The following is an 8852-nucleotide window of genomic DNA, read 5'->3' as shown; positions in this document are numbered from 1 at the left end:
ACAGGGGAGAGACTGGGGAGGTTAAGATATTAAAAAGTCATTGGTGATTATTTCTACAGTGTTTCATGATGGGAACCTAATGGTTCACTGATATAATCTAGTAAACAAAATAAACAACTTTTTCACTGCTCTGTCTGCAAGTGCGTTCCTAAAAGGCAATTTACGCAGGTCGATGTGATATTATTAGAACACAAAGTGGTTACCATCAACTGAAAATATTGGCACTGGAAAGACTTGCCCTCCACCGATGTGTACAACTCATACTTACCTGGCAAGGGAGATACCGTGATCAAGAGGGCGGGTCACCCAGGGCGAGGCTCAGCCATTGCACTTCGGCTGTGCTGACCCCTGCAAATTTCCCAAAGATTGCCTAGTTTCTGGTAGTGGGGGACTGCATTTGCGCTCTCCCCCCAAGTCTTGTTTAATGATAAACCGTTGCTTGGCGTCAAGCTTGAGGATGAGTCAGCTGACCGTGCTTATGGAGATCTTTGAAATCAGGTGTGAAAGAGACTTTGTGGACCAATGTTACGCTTAATTGAAAGGTGGAAACATTTGTTTGTAGCAAAACATTGTTGATATTTTGTGGAAGCATAATTTTGCGACATGTAGCATGGTATTTATGCCACGCTGGTACTTCAGTCAAGAGATAGTTGAGAAGCCGCTCTGACCCCCCCCCCTCCCCTGCTCATGACGTGTCGTACATGCCCCATGCGCTTACAATATGAAATTGTCCTTACATGTGCTCCTCCTTAGCACAGAACAATGAAATAGATTTTCTACATTCAGAGCTTTTGTGTATGTATTCTGGCTTGTGGGATAGCTGCATAGGAAACTGTTAGCAAGGTTTATTTCAAATCAAATCAAATCACATTTTATTTGTCACATACACATGGTTAGCAGATGTTAATGCGAGTGTAGCGAAATGCTTGTGCTTCTAGTTCCGACAATGCAGTAATAACCAACAAGTAATCTAACTAACAATTCCAAAACTACTGTCTTATACACACAAGTGTAAGGGGAAAAAGAATATGTACATAAAGATATATGAATGAGTGATGGTACAGAGTGTCATAGGCAAGATGCAGTAGATGGTATCGAGTACAGTATATACATATGAGATGAGTATGTAAACAGAGTGGCATAGTTAAAGTGGCTAGTGATACATGTATTACATAAAGATGCAGTAGATGATATAGAGTACAGTATATATGTATACATATGAGATGAATAATGTAGGGTATGTAAACATTATATTAAGTAGCATTGTTTAAAGTGGCTAGTGATATATTTTACATAATTTCCTATCAATTCCCATTATTAAAGTGGCTGGAGTTGAGTCAGTGTGTTGGCAGCAGCCACTCAATGTTAGTGGTGGTTGTTTAACAGTCTGATGGCCTTGAGATAGAAGCTGTTTTTCAGTCTCACGGTCCCAGCTTTGATGCACCTGTACTGACCTCGCCTTCTGGATGATAGCGGGGTGAACAGGCAGTGGCTCGGGTGGTTGTTGTCCTTGATGATCTTTATGGCCTTCCTGTAACATCGGATGGTGTAGGTGTCCTGGAGGGCAGGTAGTTTGCCCCCGGTGATGCGTTGTGCAGACCTCACTACCCTCTGGAGAGCCTTACGGTTGTGGGCGGAGCAGTTGCCGTACCAGGCGGTGATACAGCCCTGCAGGATGCTCTCGATTGTGCATCTGTAGAAGTTTGTGAGTGCTTTTGGTGACAAGCCGAATTTCTTCAGCCTCCTGAGGTTGAAGAGGCGCTGCTGCGCCTTCTTCACGATGCTGTCTGTGTGGGTGTACCAATTCAGTTTGTCTGTGATGTGTATGCCGAGGAACTTAAAACTTGCTACCCTCTCCACTACTGTTCCATCGATGTGGATAGGGGGGTGTTCCCTCTGCTGTTTCCTGAAGTCCACAATCATCTCCTTAGTTTTGTTGACGTTGAGTGTGAGGTTATTTTCCTGACACCACACTCCGAGGGCCCTCACCTCCTCCCTGTAGGCCTTCTCGTCGTTGTTGGTAATCAAGCCTACCACTTGTGTCGTCCGCAAACTTGATGGTTGAGTTGGAGGCGTGCGTGGCCACGCAGTCGTGGGTGAACAGGGAGTACAGGAGAGGGCTCAGAACGCACCCTTGTGGGGCCCCAGTGTTGAGGATCAGCGGGATGGAGATGTTGTTGCCTACCCTCACCACCTGGGGGCGGCCGTCAATAAGTCCGGGGTCGAGACCCAGGGTCTCGAGCTTGATGACGAGCTTGGAGGGTACTATGGTGTTAAATGCCGAGCTGTAGTCGATGAACAGCATTCTCACATAGGTATTCCTCTTGTCCAGATGGGTTAGGGCAGTGTGCAGTGTGGTTGAGATTGCATCGTCTGTGGACCTATTTGGGCGGTAAGCAAATTGGAGTGGGTCTAGGGTGTCAGGTAGGGTGGAGGTGATATGGAGGTATTTGTATTTCATCCAACTATTTGTGCTACAAAGTGATGGCTACAGTATATGTAATTTCTTCCACTTTTTGAGTGACCCAAAGTTCAAGGTGCTTATCTAATTTGTGAAAATACAATGTCTGTTTATCAGACTGACTTTGACTTTATATGGTGTACCAAGAGTTGTTCCCTCGCTTACGGCCATACCAGCCTGAATACACCCTGTCTGTGTAGGAGAGTGAGTTTTTTTTATTTATTCAAAGGATTTTGAAGTGTAATCTTGGTTTTTGATGATTAAGTTTATTTTTTGGTCGTTTTACTTTGCAGTTTTGCTGCTTGGGGGAGAGTTTTTGGGTCTCTTTTTATATTTCTATGACGGACAACATGGCAACGACAAACGGAATGGACAAGGACAAAGAAAATGATCAAAGGAAGAAACATGGAGATGAAGAAGTAAAGAAATACGGCAAAGAATTAACGTTGGCAGAAGAAAAGGTGACGACGATGGAATTATTACGATCAATTAAGGGGGTGTGTGGAGAGGTGGTGAGTTGTAGAATGAAAGGCGAAAGAAAGTACGAGATTACAATGAGCAATGGAAAAGGGAAGGAGCGTATAATGGATGGCTTCATGATAAAGGACACAAGAATTATGGTGAGAGATAGGGTAACTAATGAACTTATAGTCTCTTTTATGAATCTTCCTGTATATATAGAGGACAGCGCTATACTAGACAAGCTACGTAGCTGGGATGTAGCTGCAGTCTCGGATATCAGGAGGAGAGTTTGGCCAGGGACGGATATAGTGGATGGTACGCATTACTGTAAAGTTAAATTCACTGACACTGTGCAATCATTGCTGTATTCTACTAAATTTGAGACACTGGAAGGTTGAGAGTACTTTTGTGTCATTCATGATAAGCAGGTCAGGGTTTGTAGGCTATGTATTCAACCTGGACACATCTTGAAGGACTGCCCTGAATTGAAATGCTTTAAGTGCAGGAAGCAAGGACTCTATGTAAGGAAATGTATTGGAGGGAAGGAAAGGGAATTTTGCAGAGGATGCCGAATGAGAGTGGGTGAGTGCAATTGTGGAGAGGTTTTGGCTGTGGAGGGAGTCAGGACCTTTTTAGTGAAGCAGTTGTATCACCGCGAGCAGAATAAGAAGATGGAGAAGAGGACGTGGAGGAGGGTGGAGAGGAGAGAGGAATGGGGGAGAAGATGGAGCAGAGGCCAGATGATATCGGGAGCAGTATGGATTCTGAGATACGAAGAGGGAGCTTTCAAGAGGGAAAGATTGGGCTGATTGGAAGCACTGGTGACTCATAGGTATTGGGGGGGGGAAAGTCAGCCCATGTGAGTACCTCGGGATGTAGTGAAATGGAGGGGAGTTTGTTACTGACAACTATACAATAGAATGAAATGGATACAGGGAATACAAAAGATACGGGACAAAAGAAAATGAGTTGGTTGGAAGAAATGGAATTGGAGTCTTTCTGATTCAGAAGATATTGAAAAGATAGAACAAGGGAAGGCTACAGGAAGAGGAAAGCTGCGGATGTGAAAAAGGACAGCAGAGGGAGAAAACAGGTAGAGGACAATGAGAATATATGTTTTCTCTCTTATTTATTGGAATGGTTAATTTCATGTCAATAAATGCTAATGGTTTAAGGAAAATGGAAAAATGGAAAAGTGTAGTTAAGATGAAGAATTTGGATATTTTGTGTCTACAAGAGACACACTGGGACATTGACTGTACATTAGAAGTAAAACAAATATGGAGAGATTTTATTTTTGAAAATAATGGTAGGGGGAATTTGCTGAGAAAGGATGTGGTGGAAAATGTAAAACATACACATGCTGATAATAATGGGAGGATGTTAATTTTAGATTTTGAATATATGAGTATGGTTTTTAGAATTATGAATGTTTATGCGCCTAATAATGAAATAGAGCAGAAGGATTTATTTATAGAATTAGGAAAATGGTGTGAGGAAAATTGTATTGTGGTTGGGGATTTTAATGTTAAAATGGGCAGACTTGATATGACGAGAGGAGCTACTTTTAGAAGTGATTAATCGAGGGAGGTTTTAAAGAAGTTAATGTTAGAAAAAGGAATTGTAGATGTATGGAGGGATGAAAATCCAGACAAAAGAGAATTTTCTAGAAGGCAGGTGGTGTTAGGTGAATTAAAACAAACAAGGATAGATTTGGTGTTGGGTAAAAAAAGGCTTCGGGACTTTTATGAAAGTTATTAAGTATGTTTTTACAACTTTTAGTGATCATGCAGTGTAAACATTTTCAGTGGGTTAAGATAAGCGAAGAACAGGAGGTGGAGTATGGTGTGTGATTGCAGGGTATTTAGAAGATGAGGAATATGGTAAACAACTTAAAGCATTGATGGAATATATAATGGAAGATAAGCATAAAGGAAATGATAAGTGTCGTTGGTGGGAAAATGCTGGGGTAAAAATAAAAGTATTTAGTATCAGAAGAAGAGTTTTAGGATGAAAAGAGAAGAAAATAAATGAAGAGCAAAATTGAATGAAGAAATTAGAAAATATGATAGTGAACCTAATTATAATATAGAAACGTTTTTGGAATTAAAAGCACAATTGAGTAAATATGAAATGGAAAAGTGTAAGAGTGCAATTATCAGAAGTAAGGCAAAGTATGTTTTGGAGGGGGAGAAATGTACTTAATTTTTTCTTGGTTTAGAGAAGAATAAACAGAGGAGAACATATATTAGAGAGATTGAAAATGTAAAGGGTGAAGTAAATGATCATGTAGAGATATTAGAAACAGTGCAGAATTTTTATAAGTGTCACACCCTGACCATAGTTTGCTTTGTATGTTCTATGTTTTGTTTGGTCAGGGTGTGATCTGAGTGGGCATTCTATGTTGGATGTCTTGTTTGTCTGTTTCTGTGTTTGGGCCTGATATGGTTCTCAATCAGAGGCAGGTGTTAGTCATTGTCTCTGATTGGGAGCCATATTTAGGTAGCCTGTTTTGTGTTCCTGTCTTTGTGTTTGTTACACCAGATAGGGCTGGTTTTTTTGTGTTTTTGTTTTCTCACAGTTCTTGTTTTTGTATATTGTTCTATTGTCATCTTTATTAAAGATGTATCAAAATAACCACACTGCGTTTTGGTCCACCTCTCCTTCAACAGAAGAAAGCCGTGACAATAAGGATTTATTTAAGAAAGGGGAGGTGGATGAGGGTTGTGTAAAGGAGATATTGGATAGTGTGGATGTGCAAATTGATTTAGAGGATAAACAAATGTGTGATGGGAAGATAACAGTGAATGAAGTTAAAGATGCGATTAGGGGGTTACAAGTAAATAAGAGTCCTGGTGTGGATGGAATAATTGCAGAATTTTATAAAAGATATGGAAGTCTTTTAGCACCTATTTTATTGGAAGTTTATCAATATATGGAGGATAATAATAGTGTTTCAGAATCTATGGTGACGGCTGATAACGATTTTATATAAAAATAAGGGGAGCAAATTGAAACTGAAGAATTATAGGCCAATTAGTTTATTAAATTCGGATTATAAGATTTTAGCTAAAATACTTGCAAATAGGATGAAAGTTTTACATGATATTATAGCACCTACACAAAATTATAGTGTAACTGGTAGAGATATAGCTGATACGATTAGAGATGTGATAAATAAAATGAATCATGATAAGCTGGGGGGGAATTGTTTTAATCATAGATTTAAATAAAGCTTTTGATAGGGTGGAACATGATTTTATGTTTAGGATAATGGATAAATATGGTTTTGGTAATAGAATAATAGGATGGATAAAATTATTATATAAAAATGCAAAAAGTAGGGTGAAGTGTAATGGGGTTTTAACTGATTATTTTATTCTTGAGAGATCTGTGAGACAGGGGTGCCCTTTATCAGCGTTATTATTTGTTTTATCGGTAGAACCTTTAGCAGCATTTCTTAAAAAGATCATCTTATAAATTGTGTACAGACTCCACAAGGAGGTTTTAGTTTGATTCATCAATATGCAGATGATACCACAATAACAGTTAGAGATGAGGGAAGTGTAAAAAGGGTGATGGAGTGTTTTAAAGTATATGGCAACCTCAGGAGCAAAAGTTGAATATGGAGAAGTCAGTAGTAATGATGTGGGAAGATTAATGAGGGGATTTTTCCTTTTAAAACAGTAAATGATTATTTTAAGGTGTTAGGAGTGTTTTTAGGGGTGAAGGAAATGGAAGCTAGGGATTTGACATGGAGTGGTGTAATAAATAAAGTTAGGAAGGTGGTAAATATGTGGAGGGGGAGATCCTTGAAATTAAAAGGGAAAGTAATTGTCATACATTTATTGTTGATGTCAATTTTTATGAACGTTTTAGATATGCCAGAATGGGTTTTATCTGAAATGAACAAGATTTTAGTTGATTCTTTATGGGATGGGAAGGGTGTGAAAATAGCTTTAAAATATTTGATTGCAGGTTATGATGAGGGGGGTTTGAAGTTGGTGGATTTAAGTGTAAGGAAAACAGCAATTAAGAGTTAAAATGGTACGGAAAATTTATTTGGTGAATTGGTTTATGGGTGGAAAAGGTTTTTTAAGAGTATTTGCAGGAGGTTGGGAGGATTGGGGACAATGGTTTATTGATGAGTATGAAGAAGGAAATGTTAGGTAATATACCTTTGTTTTATAGAGAAGTGTTTGAGGCTTGGGGGCAGTTTTTACCAAATATTTATTATGAATGTACCATTTTAGAAAATATTTTAAATCAGCCGATATTTTTAAATCCAAAGATAAAGTGTAATAATATACTGTTGTTTTGTAAATATTTTATGAGGGCTGGGATGAGGCAGATAGGTGACATAGCATATGAGGTAATTCCTGGGTTCCTTCCATTTCAGGCAATATATGATAATGTGGTTGAAGTAGATGAAGAGATAAGTAAAACTACTGCGGAGAATAATTACAAGAAAATATTAGGATGTATTCCTGGGGAGTGGGTGATTTTAATAAATAAAGAGGTGGTCAAAAGATCTAGGGGTTTACCGGTTTTATATTATGAAAGTAATGGGGAGAAACATGATTTGTCACGTTTAAAAGTTCAAATGGTTTAGAGTAAATGTATTGTAAAAGAGATAAAAGTTCCTGCTTTGGGAAAAGTGTGGTCTGGTGGATGATTGTGATTTTAATTGTTTTTATTTTCTTTGATCTTTTTGATTCTGTAAGGGGGTGAACTGTTCATCCTTATTTATTATTGACTGAATGTTGACTGTCTGTTTTTTAAAATAATAAAAGATAGAAAAGTTAAAAATTACACCCGATCTCGTCAGATCTCGGAAGCTAAGCAGAGTCGGGCTTGGTTAGTACTTGCATGGGAGACCACCTGGGAATACCAGGTGCTATCCACTAGGGGGTGCTCTTGCATCATTTCATCAGCAACACTGACTTGTGTAATAATTTGATACTGAATGTTTATTTGACTAAATGCATCTTGTATGGGCTAGTCTCCCCTGTCCTATTAATAGGATCATTGTTCCTTTTGTTGTCAGGGAGCAACTGCCTTTAATTTATACGATAAATAAGAATATTGTTACTGAATGTAGCTTGTGTGTGCTTTGTGCTCCCTCACCCAGATCAAAGGAAATAATGCTGGTTAGTGGAACTGGACTGGTGTCTGATGGCCGTGTGTTTTCCATGGTGGAAATAAAACCCTTTGTCTGTTTTTTTCCACAAGGCTAAAATATGTGCCCTCGCTTTGAAATGTAATCAAGGTTTGTTTGTATTTCATCCAACTACCTGTGCTACAAAGTGATGGCTACAGTATATGTAAATTCTTCCACTTTTTGAGTGACCCAAAGTTGAAGCTGCAATGTCTGTTTATCAGACTCAATTTGACTTTATATGGTGTACCAAGAGATTTTGTCTTACTTACGGCCATACCAGCCTGAGCTCACCCGATCTCAGAAGCTAACAGGGTCGGGCTTGGTTAGTACTTGGATGGGAGACCACTTGGGAATACCAGGTGCTGTAAGCTGTTTGTCCACTAGGCTGCGCTTGTGTGCGCTTTGTGCTCCCTCGCCCTGTTCAATGATGAAAGGAAACAATCCTGGCAAACAATCCTCGGCGTACACATCACGGACAAACTGAATTGGTCCACCCACACAGACAGCGTGGTGAAGAAGGCGCAGCAGCGCCTCTACAACCTCAGGAGGCTGAAGAAATTTGGCTTGTCACCAAAAGCACAAACTTTTACAGATGCACAATCAAGAGCATACTGTCAGGCTGTATCACCGCCTGGTTCGGCAACTGCTCCGCCCACAACCGTAAGGCTCTCCAGAGGGTAGTGAGGTCTGCACAACGCATCACCGGGGGCAAACTACCTGCCCTCCAGGACACCTACACCACCCGAAGTCACAGGAAGGCCATAAAGA

General features: G+C 39.7%; 2 pseudogenes; both read left to right on the top strand.

Annotated features, from left to right (window-relative positions):
* Nucleotides 1-260: 260 nt before the first annotated feature.
* Nucleotides 261-412, top strand: LOC112231529 (annotated as a pseudogene).
* A 7935-nt stretch (nucleotides 413-8347) lies between these two features.
* On the top strand, nucleotides 8348-8455 carry LOC112231498 (annotated as a pseudogene).
* The last annotated feature ends 397 nt before the right edge of the window (nucleotides 8456-8852 follow it).

Source organism: Oncorhynchus tshawytscha, linkage group LG33, assembly GCF_018296145.1.
Source record: "Oncorhynchus tshawytscha isolate Ot180627B linkage group LG33, Otsh_v2.0, whole genome shotgun sequence".
Lineage (NCBI taxonomy): Eukaryota > Metazoa > Chordata > Actinopteri > Salmoniformes > Salmonidae > Oncorhynchus > Oncorhynchus tshawytscha.
The sequence above is the reverse complement of the archived record's forward strand: the minus strand, read 5'-3'. Positions and strand labels throughout refer to the sequence as shown.